Raw genomic sequence first — 17,229 nt, 5'->3', positions numbered from 1 at the left:
CTTCCAAATAAAAGTGTTTCATGTGCTCCAGAATCTAAGCATTGAGCCAATTTAACTCCTTCTTTAAAAACCCTCCTATAGGATTGTTTTATCACTAAATTGGATCTACCTACCATTCTGTCTTTAATTAAAAACCACCATTAATTTTTGACCTTACAGAGGGATGGGTGATTTCACTTTATGAATTGTCTTTTTTTTGACAGAATACAAGCAGGTAACTACTCATGTAAAGGTAGGCTGGGCCTACAGGAAACTAAATTGTGACATTCAGCAAGGATAGATGCCAAGTCCTGCACCTGGGACAGACAAACTGTGGCTGCTGGCACAGCCTGAGGAACAGCTCTGCAGACAAGGACCAGCCAAGGTCTGGCTAAGCCAGAGCCAGAGCACAGCCCTGCAGCAAGGAGAGCTGAGGGATGGACCCACAGGAGCAAGGCAGCTGACCCAGGGGTGCAGTTCCACATCTCCCTGTGACCACAGGCAGAGGACAGCACCCAGGGAGGGATTTGCCAGTACAAGACAGACATCAGGAAACTGGAGTGAGGTCAGTTAAAGGCCACCAAGATGGCCACAGGCTGGAACACTTGCCCTGTGAGAACTCTGGATGCTGGGCTCCTTCAGCCTGCAGAAGAGACAGCTTTGGGATGAAAACTAAAATAGCAGCCTGTTGCTATCTACAGGGATGTTGCCAAGAAAACAGACACAGGCTTTTTAGTAAGGTGCAAGGTAGGAAGGAGAAAGAACAAAAAAACAAGACTAATGTTAAATCATGTTAATGTTCAGTCACACCAACACTCATTCACATAAGTATCCTGTGGACCATAGGCTGTCCTCTTGCATAAGACCACTGTTTCCATTCATTTTAATGAGATGACACATTAAGATCTATTTTTAATTAGCCTCTGCAAGTCCCTTCTAAATTCAACTTTCAAAGCTTTGAGAGCTAACAGTTTAGTCATTTCAGCACAGATATACAAATCCATGTCATACCACCTAAAATAAATCCTCCTGGAATGAATACAAAATCTTGCGCAACACTTAACATATCATTAAAACACCAATAATATTCATTATATTTTAAAGATAAAGAAAGCAACATAGATTAGTTGCAAGAATTGTTGAAGACCTATGAAACTATATTCTGAGTATATGAAGTCTGACAAGCTTGAAGTGTTTTAGGACAAATTTTAAAATTCATCTTGTTAAGTCTTTACGTTCTTAGCCCTCACTATTTTTCAAGCGTCAAATGACTCATTCATATACCGATTTGCACTTCAGTTTTTGGGCTTTAACCAGAGATGTCTAAATATTGCACAGTATTGTTTTCAAATCTGTGAACTATACACTGAAACACCTCCGCTAGGAAGGGAAATTTGCCTATCAAGCTTTTTGGAATTTCTCAACTCCAGTAGAAAAGCTTTACTTATCAGGCTGCCATTCCAGAGTGTATGCAAACACTGGCTTTTTTATAATAAAAATGTGAGATTCTTCCTTTACCTACTTGCATTTCAAAAAAAAAAGCACCCTTAAAAAAATGTTCAAGTATCTTCTGCAGTAACACCTTCCACTTCTTTGTCAACAACAAAACATATCGGGTTTTTCCCTAATTGATAGAGGATTCCTTTCTCCCCACATATTACTCCACTCCATGAAGTGAGAGTATTTCACTTGCTAATTTAAAGACACAATTTTAATGGAAAAAACAGTTATAAGTTTTGGAAAGAAAACTTTTGTAAATCAGGATCTCTTGTCAACAAACAGCTGAAAAGAAAACCAGTTTTAGTTACAACCACACTGTGCAACAGAAAAAGTAACATAATAGTCCAGCCTGATTAGAGAAAACAAGGAATATTGGATAAGAAATACAAGTTTACCAATATCCTAGTTCTCAGTTCTGGGTAAATAAGTACTATACAGTACACAGTTTCATGCTGCTGCAGTGTCCTCATTCCCCTCCAAAAAAAAAGCTTATTTCCCAAAGCACAGTTATAAGAAAGAAATTCTTACCTATCCCCCTGACAAACGCTCCGTAGGCTGCTGAGCTGGATGTTCCTTTAAGCCATCTGGCACACAAATACATGTCATGCCATTCCCGGAGTCCTAAAAATACCTTCAGCCTTTTTTGTTGCTAATAAATACTTTCTTCTAATTCAAACAGTAAGATTTTCTTTTCATCAGTAAAACCAGCTCTGAAAGAAGCCAGAATGTCTCCAAAGAAAGCTGCAATGCATTTTTTAATACAGCCCCTTCCTTTCCATAGAGCTTAGAAAACAGCAAGGTTAAACACCCCGCAAGTTCCTCTTCATGGCATCTCTCTCACGTTAAAGATCCATGCATCTAAATACTAGTTTAATAACCCTTCAGCACTATATATAAATGCAGAATGTAAGAGAGTTTGCAAGGTCAACTACACACAAATAAGCTGCTTAATACCTTTTCTAAACATTTAAAATCTGCTCAGCTGTTCCTCACAGTTTATATCTGTAAAGCTCACCGAAATAACAACGAAAATGCAGATTCATACACAATAATTGGATTAGTGACACTTCTACGGGAACAACTGAACTGTAGAACCCTCACCTTTTTCCAGAAGAGTCGGCACTAAAGCAGAGCAAGGTTACACAGGGAGAGCACATTGACTGCAGCAGCAGCGTGTCTTCATTCCCAGTGAACAATGAGCCGCTGAGCCAGAAACTTAACACTTTGCTGCTTGTGAGTCCTGACTGGGAATGGGGTAACAAGCACAGGTTTCTGTAGGAAAACAGGCCCGTTTGGATGACTCTGAGGACACCAATGCTGCACATACTCATTTGTCTGCATTCACTGCCCCAAAATCATCAATATATTGTTCTGGTTTTAATTGTTTTTCATATCTCTTTTATTACGTTGTTTTGGGGTTTTTTCAGCTGATGCATGATCTATATATCAATCCATGGATTTGGCCATATACACATGGCCATCTTCCTGCCACTCACATAATCAATCAGTAACATTCATCATGACTAGACCACAGTAATGCTAGAGAAAATGATCATTAAGTTGTATAAAAATTCCCTTACTCCTCATTTTCTAAATCACTAGGAACTTCATAATATTCTCAGATTTCGACAGAAATTTTCTAGGTGTGTTTTCTGTTCATCTTCAGAAATTTTCATCAAAAGTGCTTTGGGCTTTTTTTCTAGTCTTTTACAAGGAAAGTGAAAACACATTTTCTAATTCTTAAAAAAATGACAAAAAAATAAATTCAGGCCTCATTTGTGCAACCCTCCTGACAAAAATAAAAAAAGCTGGCAGCAAATCTGTCAACAAAACAGACCTCACTGAAGGACTTTTGAGTGGGACAGTGGTAAAAAGTGGAGTTGACCAGTCTGTTTTAAAGCAGCCATGGAAATTGCACTTGGCACAGGTTCTGCAGTAGCTCCCAGAACACATCCACCATCCACGTGTGCAGAACTCAGTACTGATGTCAACAGCTGGATACAAAAAAATACACAAAAGACATCTGCCAACTGACACTGGAAACTTCCTAAGACTCTACCTGAACATATATAAAATGAAAAATCTCTGCAAGTATGTTACCATTTGTACTAGAGAGTTGGAAACTGCCTTAATGAGAATTGTTACATTGCACCTTATTCTGCAGCATCAATTACAGAATTCCTAGACCTCCCTGCCTACTCCCTACATATCACCTAATTCATTTCTCTTTCTACAGGGTTTTCCTTTTCAATAGGCAGAAATTTACATTAAAATACTTTGTTCAGGATTAAACATCTTTATGAAGTCTGAGTAACTGATATAAGCAATAAGGATTTGTTTAAAAAAAAAACCAACAAAAACCAAACAGAAACAAACAAAAATATAAACAATAGATAAAATATAGCCCCAGAATTAGATGTGAGGTTAAAACAAGTTACAGTTTAAATCACTAGATCGTTTCTAATAGGAAAATATTTAACTCATGCTAAAGTGCTCAGAGTTCTTAACCCTGCTGCATTTCTCCATGCTGTTAAGGATGGCACTATCTTAGTGATTTCCTCAATGTACCATGTCCTGTGTTTTTCCATGTTGATTAATGGTCATTGTTTAAAAAAAAAAAAGAAGAAGTGAAAAAATACTAAAAGCATGAGTTGATCTTAATGTCCATCTGCATTTCTTATGTCCAGAAACCAACATCACTTGGAGTTTTTCTCTTCAAGCTCTAGCACAGAGTCCACAGTATCCATGCCATTTGGATCTTTCATTTTTCCCCAGTAAGAAATTCTGAGATAAACCAAGACTCTGCAATCTTCTTGCTTTGGATTTCTCTCTATGTCATTTATCTTCTCACAAATGTCTCTAGACATTAATAAAAGAGAGGAATCCTAAAGATATAAACTTACTTTTCTCTTCAACTCATTGACTGCACCAGGACAGGTACCAGACTGAGCCAAGGGACACTCTGGTTGAAGTATTTGTTCAGCTGCAGATTTTTATGAGATTCTCAGCAATTCAATGTCTTGGCTCTCTTTGCATGCATTAAGACAAATACCTTAATTGTTGGATTAAAAGAAGTCACTAGCAGAAATGTTGTACAATGCCTATAAGGACAGGAAACTTCTACGAGTTATGCCAAAAATTAATTTTCTTATTGTTTCAGTCCTTCTCTGTGGTCTTTCCTTCTCATAAGAAATCCCTTTGAGGAAAGAGTCGTGCACCACTCCTTTTCCATCCCCTCTTGGTCACTTTTCTTCTACTTATCTATTGCCAATGTTTCTAACGGGAAAACATACTCAGGATTTTGATGTTGAAATAAAGGATGTTGCAACAAAATGAATAGCAGATCAAAAATACATTTTTCCACTTCAGTAGGAGCCATACCTCTGAACACTCTGCTTGCACAGAAGGTTAATGTGCAATCCAGAACTTGGCCATCTCTTGGTTCATAGGTGATGAGTCTTGACATCTGCTGACACCAGAGATAAGAGATTCATGCTAACTGACAAAATTTAGGTATTCCAGGAAAATGGAAAACTAAAAGAAATGCTTCTAGAACACATATTCAATAAAAAATATGGGAAGGGTCAAAGAGACAGTGGCATCATTTGTTCTTGATGTTATGCTTGAGGAATTGGCAAAATAGTCAAAATACCTTCAAAGATTGATTCATAAGGGGTTTTGAATCAAACCAGGATAGTTTGTGCTTCCTGGAAAAGTATCTGTGTTTTAATTAAGGCCACCTCCAAGGTTTAAAGCATCCAATTTAATCCTTGTCTGCACAAGAAAATCTGTGTCATTTAGCCAAGCAGCATTTGGATGGTTTTACACAAACTAAAAAGACCTCCATGAACATGCCTCTAACATTCATTAAGTATTTGCTTAAATCAGTCTGGCACATAGCAACCCTTCACTGAGGTACCTTCCTTTCAGCATGCCTCTGCAAGTTTATTAGCTTAGCCTGTCAATTTAAAATCTGACTTTAAAATGGTGCAATGTCCTCGTAGTTGAAGTCTTGGGAATAACAAAAAGGTATTGCAGGTAGGCAGTCGCCCCCAAAAAGCCATTCATGTATATATTCCTTCCCTCTTGAGCAGCAAGAGGAGTTACTTTTGTCCTGCTCCATGGCAGGAAAGGCTGGAGCCCAAATGTGAACAGTCTCTGTAGCAGAGCTGGTAAGGTAGAACTTGTCAGTCACAGCCAACTTCAGTCTCAGAAATGCAGAACTTGCAACGCTACTACTGCCACAAGACAGAAAACCACAAGAGATCGCCTGCTCACAACTGAATTTTACTCATCAAAGACTTGTGAGCACTATGGGGTAGCAGCTCTGGACTCCTCCCTGGCCTGCACAACTTCTTACTCACCCTCTAAAGCAGGCAGAGCAGGCAGCACCAAATTCTACCTCAGGGGTCTCTAATCCGCGTCAGCAGTGGAAAAGCTGATTCACCCCTAGGCACTGTGTTCCAGTTTCAAACATGCAAAGGAATCAGGCTGCCAAGCCAGACTGCATAAGAAAGGGGTAAGATACAACACACACAACACATGTTTACAGGCACTTTAATCCATACTCTGCATTTCAGTAACATCATCAGTTTAATTTAGCATGTTTTCACATCTCGGGGAATGAGCTCAGAAGTTCTTATAACAAAATACCAAAAATTTAGTATACTTGAAGTCAATTTTTGAATTAAACAGTACAATCAGCTTCCTAATTTTCCACCTTTTTTGCTGCAATGTATTTCTACTTTTTACAGAGTTTTCAAGCAGAACATTTACACTAATTCTTACACAATGGTGACTCACATGAGAAACACGCTAGAACATGGCTGAAGGTTGTGGTGCACACTATTGACTCTTACACAAAAAGAGCTGAACAAATGCTTTTACCCATGCTGCAAAATCCTGCTTTAACATCCAAGACCTTACCACTGACACTACTTTATACATTAACACAGCAGCTGCAACAGCAAATGCTTTTATCTCCATAAACCACCATATGTTTTGAAAAGCAACCTTAGATAAGGACAGTTTATCTGCCTCCCACACTCTAACGGGGATTGAAACAGATTTCACTTCTGTAATACTTTTTGAGAAAGAACAAGCAAATTCTGCACTTGAAATACAAGAACATACTTTTATTCTGCAACAGCAACCAGCATCTCTCCAAAATTAATGGTACCAAAGGAAATTGCTTGATTTTGGGGATACCTGTAGCTGCACTATCATCTATCAGGAAGACCAAACACTTTAGGAAATTGACAAGCAACAGTCATAGAAAGGAATGATTGTAATCTTGGAAGTTTTACTTTTTCCCTTCAGTGGAAGTCTCCCTTTACTTCTCTGCTTCAAGTTATCAACACACAGCTGCCACAGTGCCAAACTCAGCCTGGTGCTCAGACTGCAACTGTTCTAGAGGACCTTCCAGGAATGTAATGTAAGAACCATCCTGCATCTGTTCTTTTCCCCCACCTCCACCCCTTCTAGTACCCTGTTTTTTTCTCACTGGAAGATCCAAAATCCCCACTTTTACCACCTTTTACTACTACTAACCTCACCCATGTGACTCCCACACCACACACATGCCCTATACCTACCATTAAAACCATGGGGTTTCTATCACTTATTGTGAGGAAGCCTATTTTTTGTAGATAAATTTTCAAAATACAATAATTTATCTTTATTCCCCTTGCCCTGCTGTTTCCAGAACTTCTGCCACCTAAAGTGCTTCAATCACACTTCAATCACTGTTATTTTACATCACTATGAAAATGACCAGACTCACCCATTCTCATAAACTATGGTTACACAGAAGCTTTTCAGGAACTCTATCCAGGGCTACACCTGTACATAATGCAGTATTGATTTGCATCCTCTGAGAATGTGATTAGATAGTAGAAGCTGGGCCACATGCCCTGAAATCCGCAGTCAGACTCTCTTCCAGCAGAACAAATGCCACTTCGCCTGCTGGCATCCTCATCTGAGGCTGGGAGAAGAAGGCTCATTAGAGCTGCACTGTTATTTCTTTCCTTCCCTGCTGCAGAAGAGCTCCTAAAACTCTGCAGGAGCTTATCTTACCCAGAGATGAGAAAAAGCTTATGCAGAATGCATGCAGTTCTTCAGAGACAGTTCTACCAGGGGAGGCCAATTGCTTGTTAATCAAAAGCCTCTTATCTGGAACCACCTGGACATTTAAGCTGTTCTAAAATGAGGCCTAGGAATCCCAGCTGGACTATTTCACATATTTAGAGGTTCTCTATAAGGCAGCATGGCAGAAACATACTGTCAGGAAGAGGTTGGTACCATCCTTTCCTGGGCACAGCCTGCACTTGGATCAGCTTAAGCTAATCAGTTACCCAGGAATAGTTTCCTATTAAGATGGCATCCATAGGAAAGAAAAAAAGCAAATCCTATCTCATAAAGCATGCAAGAATACTTCATATAACTTATAGACTACCAGACTACTCTTTCTTACAAGAGAAGGGATTTGATCTTATGTCAAAATACATTTTCCAGGGAAAAACAAAGCATGTTAGCAGAGTGCTAACAACCTGCCCAACTGCAGAGTTACTGTGCTGGCACTGAGAAATTTCAGCCTTCCTTCGAACAGAAAGCAATGCTCCAAATACTCTAGACCAAATGGAGAAAACACTGATTGTTTACAGCAGAGCAACAAAGCCAGGTCATGAGATGTTATTTTTTACTTTAGAAAAGTAGGGACTGCACTTTGATTATATTAAAGTCCTGTAGAGTCTACTGCAGCTTCCCTGCTACTGATATGAAAAACAACTCAGGATACAGCTTGACAGAGATGCTATAATTGAGAGCATCAGTGTTCTAATTATGACAGCAGTTTTAAGGCTGACACCTGTGACAAAGTGAACAAAGGTGAAACAGCTGTCTGGAAAGGTGGATTCTAAACACAATGTTTGCTTCCAGTACCACATTACAGCAGGGAATTCTGACCTGCTAAGCCTCCCACTGCCAGCAGCACAGGGCTTTTGGTGGCTTACTCAATCAGTCTGTTTTCTTGCAAGCAAGGGACCAGAGAACCTTTCTTCTGCCTTGCACGTAACTTTGTAACAGTCCATTTGCTTCAGCTTGTTCTGCTGCAGCTTTCCTTATAAGCTTTAACACACGCACAAAAAAAGAAAAATACCACATGGCAATAATGAACTGACTAGAAAAACTGGAGACCAGCCACGAAGAATAGCATATATTTGCTAAAAGGAAGAGAGAAGCCTCAGTGTTGCGTATAAGTATATACTGAAGAACAAGGGGGGGGCGGAGGGTGAGGGTGGGGGAAGGGGGAGGAAACGGTTTGAAAATAAATTTCCCACTCATGAAGAAAATAAAGCTTTAATACTTCACGGGATCACACAGCGCTCCAAAAAGCAATGCCTGACCTCGCCCTACAAACGAATCAATGACCGGAGCAGCGCCAGCAACACCAAGACGTACCGATCCTCACATTTCGGGTCAGATTTGCAGAGTTTCAGTCAACCTGCAGGCTAGCTGCTGCTGCGCCTTCACATGCATTTAAAGACTATAAGAAACAGCAATTATGTTATTTCTCATCTTGTGCAGCACAACCCGCTGCAGCTCCTCGGTCTCCCCCCGGGGTCGGGTTAAACCAGGAGCTCTCAGCAAGGGCCCGGGTCAGGCAGGGACCCGGCCGGGGCAGCCTCCCGCTGCCACCTCACCCGAGACCCGAACCGGGGCAGCCCCGCACCGGACCAGCCTCTGGGGATCAGGAACCGCTGCCACAGGGCAGGCGGGAAAACAGAATCACACAATCAACTAGGTTAGAAAAGACCTCTGAGATCATCGAGACCGAGCACCACGGTGTACAGAGAGCCCGATACCGCCGCTGGCCCCGACCCGCACCCCCGGGCTGCCCCTCACCCCGGAGCCGGTTCCCCCGCCGGGGCCGCCTCCCCTCACGCCGCCACCACGGCCCGTGTCCCGCACAACCCCGCACTCACCGCGGCGGTGGCATCACCCCTTCGCCCGCTGTGGCGCCCGCTGTGGCGGCGCTGGCGCCATGTGACCGCTGCCTCCTCCTCCTTCTCCTCCCCATTCTCCTCCTCTTCCTCCTCCTCCTCCTCCGCCGCCATGACAGGCAGGGCTGGGGCGGCCGGAGAACATGGCGAGACCTGAGGGCTATCGCCGAGGCGCTGTGGGGCTGTGGCCTGCGTCCCTTTTTCCGAGCTGTGAGGGGAATCAGGAGTGCAGGGCTTTGGATGTGCGGCTTTCACTCCCTCCCCTCAGATTTGCTGTGTATGTCTCATCGCACTGGGTTTACACGGTGTCTGGCAGCTCTTTGTGACGATCAGAGCCTTTTCCAGCCCCTCGAGGTATTTGTTTCGGGCTTTTCATCCCTACATGGCCCCCTGGAAGTTGGGACAGAATTGTTTGGGTCGGAAAGGCTCTTTGGAGATCCCATCCTGCCCGACTCTGCCAAGGCAGGTTCACATGGAGCTGGTGACACAGGAATGTGTCCAGGTGGATTTGGATCCAGAGAGGGGAGACTCCGTGACCTTCCTGGGCAGTTGTTCCAGTGCTCTGCCACACTCAATGTAAAGAATGTCTTACTCATCTAGAAAATAAACCTCTTGTGTTTTAGTTTATGGCCATTGCTCCTTATCCTGTTGCTGGGCACCACCAAAAAGAGTCCAGCACCGTCCTCTTGGCACCCACCTGTAAGATATTTATAAGTATTAATGAGATCCCTTCTCAGTCCTTAGACTGAACAGGACCAACTTGAGCAATCTTATAAATCTTATAAAAGAGATACTCCAGTCCCTGTATTTATCCAGGAGCTTTGAGGAGGGAAAGGTCAGGCTGATGGAAGATGTCTGGGCTGACCAGCCTTGGATCCCTCACCCTACAGCTTGAGTTGCGGTGTGGAATGTGAGGGGGTGGTTTCTTCAACTGGAAGAGGGACGTAGCAGAGGAAAATCTGTCACAACTACACTGAAGTAACCTGAGATTGGCAGTTAATGTGCTTCCATAGCGACAAGATTTACGTCCTCACAGGTGGGGAGTCATACTGAAACCTCAGATCTTTCATATCCAGAGTAAAGGGTCAAACCACTGGCTTTCTAAACCCACCACACCACAGATCTATCTTTGTGCTGGACCGATTTGATAGGTTTTGTTTCTCCAGGCAGGTAAAGGGTGATGGGGTGAAGCTGGAAGGCATGTTGGGTTTGTAAACCCTGGTGAGGTTTAAGAACAAACTCATTTTCAGATTTGCATGGCATAGTCGGGACTGGGAGCTTATTTTATAAACACCCAGATTACAGAATTATAGCTCCTGAGTGGCACATGGCAGATTTTATTTTATTGAAGTAGAAATTAAACTGGGTTGACACATCCAACCCTATTCTTTGGTGGATATTGCCCCCAGTATCCAGAGATTATGGCAAGGTGCTTTATAATAACAAAAATAGAGCAGAACCCAGAACTTGTCAAAGAGCTGGAGCTGGAGCATTAGAGTACAGAGGGCAAAAAGGCAATCCATAATCAGAAGCTGCAGTGAGAGAAAAGGGAGTTACAGCCTGTGGAGGGGTTAGTAGTTGGATGGTAAGGAGGTAGCAGAGATCAGGATGAAAGCAAGGTGCAGTTAAATGAGATAGCCACACAGTCAGCCCCCCATCAAACAGCTTTTCAGAATTCTGCTTTATAATGGCTAACATGCACCTTTGATCCCTCTTTCATAATTATTTAACCCAAGGACTGCAAGTGTGTGTTAAGCTCTTTTAGGTAAAAGCAGCTCAGCATATATGCTGTCTGTTTTCTGCAGAAACACTAGCCTGGAAGTCCTAATTTGGCCAGTTGTTTCCCACCTTGTAATTCCAGCTATTTAATCAGTTCTTATTGATAAGAATTTCCCTGGTGCTTGGATTATCATTTTATTAAGAGAATTAATAAATCTATACTTTTTAGTGTCATTTACTGTAAGGTATTTGGGACGTGTTTCACTTCTCAAAATTCCTGATAATGATAATCTGTCTAGCCCAATTGCTTAATAAGATCTGTGATAACTCCTTAGTGTTAACTAATTGACCCACTTCCTATGTGCTCTCAGCAAGAGGCAAGAACTCATATAAAAGTCCTGGCAAGAAGCCGTAACCCAAAGTAATCCTGTGTCAGTGTGGGTTGGGGTCAAAATTTGGGTCCCATATGTACTCACTGAAATTTCATTTCTTGTTGTTGTCATGTCTTGGACACAGAAATTACACAAGAGAAATGGACAGTCAGCTACAAAAGCTATTCTTTAAATCCTGTCTCTTTTCCTACATTGAGCCATCTACTTTGTGAAAAAGGAGGGAAATGTCCCCTAAACCAAACAGAATTAATATGTATTATTTTTACAAATCCAGATTGTTCAGAACAAATTTCTCCAGCTGATGTGTAGTGCTTGTTGACCAGCTGTCATGGAGAAGACTGGAGAAAACTCCAAGTATTCTTTCAATAATTGGGGGGACTAGCATTTGTTTCAGTGTTTTCCTGTTACAATTGTTTGCCTATGGGCTGTCTATGACTGAAATCAGTCTGCACATTCCCCAGTAGAATTTCTAAGTGATTCTGGTTTTGAGTGGCATAGAAAAGCCCTTGTAGGTGCTGGAGAGTTCTATTTGGAGTGTTTGAGGAAGCAGGACATTTGTCTGGTTGTTCTCAAACCTCTTCCTTCCTATTGTTACTTTTGCTGAAGACCACTTGACATGTTTTTTTTTGCCTGCTTTCCCAAGGATATAAGGTCAAATGACAACTCAGAACATGTATATGGGTTTATCTGTTCTGCTGTCTCTTCTCAAGTACTTCTGAAATCTTGGACCATGTGTATCAAATTTGACAGTGGGTGGAGATCTCAAAGGGATTATATTCTAAATAGTTTTGCAAAAACAGATGTCTGAATAGGAGAGACTGTTATCCACCATGGAGGAAAAGCCCATAGCACAAGATCATCCCACATACCCTTAAATTTATTAGGAGCACTCAGGAAAGAATCTGTGGAGCTCTTGTGGCTCATCTATTGAAGGCATCAATTCTGTGCTTTGGAGTGGGTGAAAAGGCAAAAAGGATATTCAGTACACTGAGACCAGAATAGAACAAGATGGAAAAGATTTGCAAAATCAAAAATGTTTGCACACCTTGAATATTGTGTGGAATTCTCCCTAAAGCACCAAGAAAGGTAGAGAGAAAAGCAATTAACTTACTGGAGATGCAGAATTGCTTCCTTAAAAAAAAACTTTAAAAATTTACTTGAATATGCTTGAATGGTTTAACTTTGAAGGAATTCTGTGAAGGAATGTGAATGTGATAGTGGTCAAAAAATCTATTGTAAGAGAGAAAGTGAATTATGTGTTTCTTACAGCATAAGATTTAGATATCCTGAGTGAAATTTCCAGGCAATAAATTTAAAATAAGCAAAAGAAAGTATGTTTTCTCTAGAGTTACAGTTGTAAATTGCTACAAGTGTATTGGAGAGGCCAAAAGTATAAATGTTCTCATGAGTGGATTAGAAATGGAAATAAGAAAAATGTCCATTGAAGTCTCTTAAGCATAATGCTAATGCAGCTGCCAGCTGAGGAAATCTCCAAGTAAAAGGGTGAATTCAGCCAGCAGATTAAGGCACCTAAATTTGGTTTTCGGTGTGTAGGTGTCTCCATGTGAACCAGATGTCTAAGCTCCCCTTATACTCAGCAGAGAATTAATGTGGGATTTAGTTACATAAATGCAGGCATCGAGTGCCAGTTTAGGCACTGAGGAGTTTTCTACCTGGCCTCCTGCTCCAAGAAGCAGCAGGTATGCTAAAAATGCCTGTTCTATCTGAAATCTTATGTGGAAGTTGTTGATATTTCGGTCCACCACAGTTGTCACCGAGCACAGATGGTTGGCAAGCTGAACCCTGCTCAAGGTTGCACAGCAAGCTGCTCAGACCACCTCAAGGCAGCTAGATCAGTGTATTCTGAACAGCTGAGTAGCTCTTTGCTTCATCAACTGTATTGAGTAGTTCTCTATCGACTGTAGGAGGAATTAGCATGCAGATGAAGACATTGGCATGGGGACACTTCAGTGTAGGTGTCAGAACTTGTAGGCTTTGCCAGGCTGTACAGAGGGAATAATGCTTAGCTTTTAATGCTGTTTCCTGAAGTTTCCTTAGCTAGTCAGACCAGTGAGTTGATTCAGCAAGTATTGATTTAGGGGAAGAATCCAAGAGCTTATTTATCAAAAGCCATCCTGAAATACTCAGATCTGTTGGTAATGAGGCTTGTGGGGAGGATTAGTGACAGTGTGTTGTATTATGGTGCATGGATATGGAATGACACTTGGAACACAGCTTAATGACTCCCTAAGACTGGAAGATACCCAGTGGCCAAGAATTCTGGGGCAACTACAGATACTTCTGCTGACACCCAGAATGGCAAATTCTTAAGCCATTAAATCCTGTAGCTGAAAGAGATTTTTTTTTTTTTTCTCCCCCACAAAGGGAAATCAGAATGAATTTGTTTGATGACAGGCTTTGCACCCTGTCATCTGTGAATCAGACCAGTTAGGTCTTGTTAGAGTAGCACAACTTGCCTAAGAAGAATTTAGGCTAAGATTCAGGGCAAAGAAACCAAAAAGAAGGATAACTAGAAAAGCTAGATGATAATTAAATGAGTTTTGGAATGCTGAATGAGTTTTTTCCTCAGTCTCTCAAGCTTCAAATTATTTACATTTTCTTGTTAGAAATACAAAACTTTTAGCACCAATGCTGTCCTCTTAGGCTGATGAAAGTTCTAACAAAACAAGTCAGCAAGCTCAAGAGTTTCTTTTTTGGATGTCCTAGAACAAGCTGTAAAGCGTTTTTCAAACTTCATTGGGCACCAGCTGTGCTCCTGCACCTTTGCTGTTTATTGACAGAATGCTTTGACAGTGCAATAAATAATAATAAAGAATAAAGAATAAGGAATAAAGAATTCCTTCTAGCATTGCTGGTGTCAGGAGAGCATTGTACCTCTCAAATATCCTGCTCAGACAGAGATGAGAGCAAACCTAATATGTTACAATAAACAGACAAAACTAATAACAAGCAAAACTAATATGTTACAAGAAACAGGTTTTCTCCCTTTTCCCATACACAAGACACAGATAAGATCTCTAAACCAGCTAAATATATTAACCCATTATAATGAAGTATTACAATGAACCATTGTAATGAAGCAGGAAACAAGTAGTAAGCTGGAATGATGAGCATGTGTGATGTTGCCCTAAAATCTGCAGGAATATGAAGAAGGAGCCGGTGGTGTGACATACAGTGCCTGGGAGAATTCACAGATCTAAGGATCTTGCAAAGAGTTTTGTCTTAGCAAGGAATTGCAGCACTGAGCATACAGAGTAGTATTGTCATGCTCTCTTCAATTCTCTTCAAATTTTTGTCCTTTTTCAGCCCAGGCTGTTATTTTTCTGCACTTCTTAACACGTTTAAGTTCTTCTGTAGAGTCTCTCCAGAATTGAAAAAGTTGTGTTTTATCTTTGAGGTGTTGCTGACTAAATTCCATCTGTTTTTCATGTTCAGAAGTTCTCACTCTTAAGATCTGGGAGTGAGATGCTACATTTTCTAGAATTTCTTTTTACTGAAATAAAACTTTCCTTGGAATCTGTGGAGGGAAGTAATTCACTAAACATTCTGTCCAGTGTTGCTCAACTGTGCTCAGATCACTTCACAGGCTTTGGAGCCCAGTCAGCCTGGGCTGATTTCTTTTCCACTTTGGACTGTTTTGCAAAGTTTGAGAATGAAAACAATCCCATAAACCCAAGAAGTCTCATAATTGAATTGGCTTTTTACCAGTGAACTATATTACAGCTCTACCAAGAGTTTACTTCCATCGTTTTTTCAACTCTGATAAGAGAAGGGAAAAAGTTTATTTGCAGAGGAGTTCAGTCTCATTATCTTCTTTTTAGAGATGTGGAAGTTAAGCACAGAAAGATGAAGTTGTTTGTTCCAGGTCATCCAACAAAGCAGTGGCAGACAAAAAAAATAGAAGTGAATCCTTCAGTGCTTTTTCTGTTGCATCACTCTGTCTTCCTGTTTTGATGAAAACTTCTAAAATGTCATTTTCATAGGTAAGTATGTGAGAAATACTCAGACTTCCTGAACAGTCTGACAATCTTTAGTTATGTCACATAAACTGGGGTTAGATAGAGTTCAAACTAAAACTAGGACTCCAAGCCTGAATTCTGGCATTTCTGTTATAAAGGGGTTTTTTTTTTGGTAATTTTTTCCTCACAGCAGGTATAATCTTTCATCAAAAGATATCTCAGCCTCTAGCACCAAATCTGTTGTACAACAGGATGCTTTTTTGTTTTTTCATACTACAGGGTGTTTTTCTGCATTTTTAGGAATGGGCTTTCACTTTCCTAGAACTAAAAAACGCATAAAAAGGATGTATGTGTAATAAGGAAAGGCTGATTATCCAGTAATATTCATAGTTCCATTTTAGATTTCTTTTTCCCATTGGTTTTATAAAATTATTCTCTTTCTTACTAACTGGGGATAATTCCTGCTTCTCTGTAGCAATTTTAATCACAGAGTGGTACTCCTTTTTCTTCTGCCCCTCCCCTCCAATTTGTCTTTCTTGTCTGTTTCAGTAACACATCTTAAAAAAAATTCACAACTTAACAATTTTCATGAACAATCAGACAGTGATTTACAAACTTGTACTTTAAATCATTCTTCTTTTTCAGGGGCCTGACATATGTTTGCAGTAAACCTCATCTTTGCACTGTTTTTTCAAAGAAGATGTGAAATTTGAGAGCAGTTGTGTTTCCTACCTTATGCACATGTGAGAAACTGCAGAGGAAATTATATTCCTATAGTTTAGAGGACAAAAATTAGGAGACATGACTGTCCCTCAAGGTGCTCTCTCCATAAATCTGGATTTATTGCTTGATGTCTTTATTTGTTATGTACAATATGTTGATAAAATTATTACTTCCACAACCTGTGCCTACTTTATCTTTTTAGACTAGAACCACTTGCAGCTAAACAGTTTCTTTTTGGGCAGTTAAATATCACTACAAGCAGGAATGCCTGACCTCTCTCAGAATTCCCAGGCAAATTGAAAGCAAAGCAAGAAAAAAAAAATCCCCATCAACAACGTACTCTTTGTTGATCCATTAACTTGTGGCTTACCAGAGAAATATGTTAAAGTAGGCTGTAAAAACCAGTATTTCTAAAATGCAAGTTTTAGAAGTGTCATAAACTTTATTTCAATAAATGAAAACAAAAATAAGTCTTCTGATTGGTCTATACAGTACCCAAGAGCTGTGCAGTTACATGTAAATTTACTCCTTATTTTAGCATGAAAAGATCGGTATGATTAAAATGCTCAAGGCAATTCAGGGGCCTATTAAATTAAATGAATGACTGGAGGAAACCATTATTTCACTATCTGAAAATGTCAAGCTCTGAAAGAAGTGAACTGCCTGAGGAAAATGGTGAAATTGAAAGATAAATACCACAGAAATCTATCCTGAATAGACATTGTGCTGTTCTAGGGGAATAGCATGTTAATAGCAAGGGAATTCTGTGTGAGCTGTGAGATGCCCCCTGGTGTATTTCTGCTGAGATATTGTACATGGTCAGAGCAGGAGAAAACACCAGGACAGAACACCTGAAGTATTGACAGGGGATAAGAAAGTGTAAAAAGTACAGGAAGCTACATAAGGACACAAAGCTGAAGAAGAGGGACTGGTAAC

At 40.6% G+C, this 17,229-nt stretch overlaps 1 protein-coding gene and 1 long non-coding RNA gene across 5 annotated transcripts in view; one reads left to right on the top strand and one right to left on the bottom strand.

Annotated features, from left to right (window-relative positions):
* The window catches only part of GALNT11 (polypeptide N-acetylgalactosaminyltransferase 11), a 46,658-nt gene extending 37,129 nt beyond the window's left edge, over window positions 1-9,529 (bottom strand). Inside the window, exon 1 of one of the 4 annotated variants that reach the window (XM_015653451.1) lies at window positions 9,462-9,529. The gene's annotated coding sequence lies outside the window, so the exon portion shown is untranslated. Of the gene's footprint in view, window positions 1-2,007; window positions 2,105-2,580; window positions 2,671-9,381; window positions 9,404-9,461 lie in introns of those variants that run through there. The other 3 variants (XM_015653479.3, XM_015653459.3, XM_015653469.3) reach the window with 3 other exon arrangements.
* Window positions 9,530-9,592: 63 nt separating this feature from the next.
* On the top strand, window positions 9,593-16,471 carry LOC107216414. The gene is made up of 3 exons (XR_001525526.1): window positions 9,593-9,833; window positions 15,433-15,594; window positions 16,216-16,471. It is a non-coding gene; the product is annotated as an uncharacterized LOC107216414 (long non-coding RNA).
* The last annotated feature ends 758 nt before the right edge of the window (window positions 16,472-17,229 follow it).

Source organism: Parus major, chromosome 2 (assembly GCF_001522545.3).
Source record: "Parus major isolate Abel chromosome 2, Parus_major1.1, whole genome shotgun sequence".
Classification (NCBI taxonomy): Eukaryota; Metazoa; Chordata; class Aves; order Passeriformes; family Paridae; genus Parus; species Parus major.
The sequence above is the reverse complement of the archived record's forward strand: the minus strand, read 5'-3'. Positions and strand labels throughout refer to the sequence as shown.